Source organism: Silene latifolia, chromosome 3 (genome assembly GCF_048544455.1).
Source record: "Silene latifolia isolate original U9 population chromosome 3, ASM4854445v1, whole genome shotgun sequence".
Taxonomy (NCBI): Eukaryota; Viridiplantae; Streptophyta; class Magnoliopsida; order Caryophyllales; family Caryophyllaceae; genus Silene; species Silene latifolia.
In genome coordinates, this window is record NC_133528.1 from 47777690 (window position 1) to 47779575 (window position 1886).

The following is a 1886-nucleotide window of genomic DNA, read 5'->3' on the forward strand; positions in this document are numbered from 1 at the left end:
AAGATAAAATGGAGTCCATTTTATCCATGTAAACCGAAATTAAGGGGAAGTATTAGGAATATATTGTGTTGATTATGTTAGTGGTAAACATAATCATTTCCTTCTAGACCTAGCCATGCAACCCTACTTGCTCTTGTGAAGACCACCTTGTGCATGCATTAACCCTCTTTCCTTCCCCATTCCACCCGGTTTTTGAGAGGAGAAAACCATGGGTTTTTCTCCTCATTTTACCTAATATACACTCCCAAAAACCTTTGAGTGTAGTATTCAATTTCATTCATCTAAAATAAGAATTTTAGAAAGATAAAATCTTCCTTCTCCTCCCTCTCTCTAAACCGAAATAATAGAGAGATCAAACAAGTTTTTGGGTCAATTTTTACATAAAATTAATATTGTTCTAGTAATAATAATATTAATTTTATTAAGTTGTTATCTTGGGTATAAAACCTTGGGAGGGATTCTCTTCTTGAATCCTTTTTCATCCAATTAAGGAGAGCTCAAGAACAAGAGAGTAGGAGAACTCTCTTGTGCCCATATAAACCGAAATCCTCAATGTAAGAATGAAGATTTCTTCCCTATTTTACTTATAGTTTGCATGCATAAGATCATCTTTTAATTTTATGACTAAATTAAAATTATAACATTATGAATATGTTGAGTATTGAGATATAGATTTCTAACAGCATCTACCGAGCGTGGCTTTCAGACTGCTGCTATGTCCACAGATCGGCTGGGCGGCGCAGGTGGCCTATGTCCACAGTATTCAACATAGTTCATTACTCCCACAAATTCTAAGAGCACATAACCATTATTGAGCTGAAGTCCAGTAGTTCATAGATCATAAGGATCATGAGATTGAACACACTTCAACACGATTAAATCATCAATAGTACTTGGTCCAGTGGCTATTCCTATTTCCACAAAATTTAACAAGGTTCCCCATAATGGAGTCATCAAACTCACAAATTACACACTCACTGACTACAGAGTATGCTGGGAAAAGAATGTAAACAAATGGAGAGACAGAGTAATTACATGGACAGGCCAAGCTCAATGTAACACAGAAATAATAAGCTACTCGAGAAAGCATCGATTAATAACTTGAGAATGATATTGCTAGCTGCCAGTTCTCACGGATGTCAAAGGTGTAAATCTCCATGTAGCACATGTTGTCATCATCAACAAACTGTATAAAAGAAATAAAGTTCATTTAAATTGTTAGACCTAGATTGCAAGATATCTTCAGTACTAACGAAAGTATCATACTCTGTATTTTACAGCCTGCGCGAAAAAGAATCGCAAACCGACGACTTCTTATTACATGAGCTATAGTATAATTAAGTTGAAACTTGATCACTTTAACAAAGAAAAAGCCTTTTACCTTGTTGTATCTCTTTGAAGCTCTCACGTATTTGTCAGCCTTGAAAAATGCCCTGCCTTTCTCCTTTTTCTAGCATGTTGTTTTTATTTTCTTAGGGGTACTCATATCCCATGAATCCTTATCCTGAAATCAGAATAAAGTTTTTTCACCACAACGCCTCTAAAACAGTCTATAAACAAAGAAGCATATAGCTAGTAGAATTAAAAGATTATCAACTTCACCAAACACAACTTAATTAAAATGTAAATGTCGATGTACAACAATTTTACATGCCCTTTAAAAGAAAGACTCATCTATACGTCATAGTATGAGTGGTCAAACGTACCTGTTCTTTCTCTGTGTTAATAAGGTAGATGATTGTCTCCAAAGGACCCATAACTAAATGTTTTTTTAATGGGTTCACTCAACTGACATGCCATCACAACAGTAGATGGACACACGCAGTATGAACCAATGGGATAGGCGAATACACACGCTGAAAAGTTGCAAACCGCTAAAAATTGAT

The 1886-nt window shown here is 35.3% G+C and overlaps 1 long non-coding RNA gene across 1 annotated transcript; it reads right to left on the bottom strand.

Moving 5' to 3' along the window:
* Positions 1 to 880: 880 nt before the first annotated feature.
* On the bottom strand, positions 881 to 1676 carry LOC141646074 (uncharacterized). The gene is made up of 2 exons (XR_012545321.1): positions 1382 to 1676; positions 881 to 1186 (listed from the first exon to the last, which is right to left on the bottom strand). It is a non-coding gene; the product is annotated as an uncharacterized LOC141646074 (long non-coding RNA).
* Between the last annotated feature and the right edge of the window lie 210 nt (positions 1677 to 1886).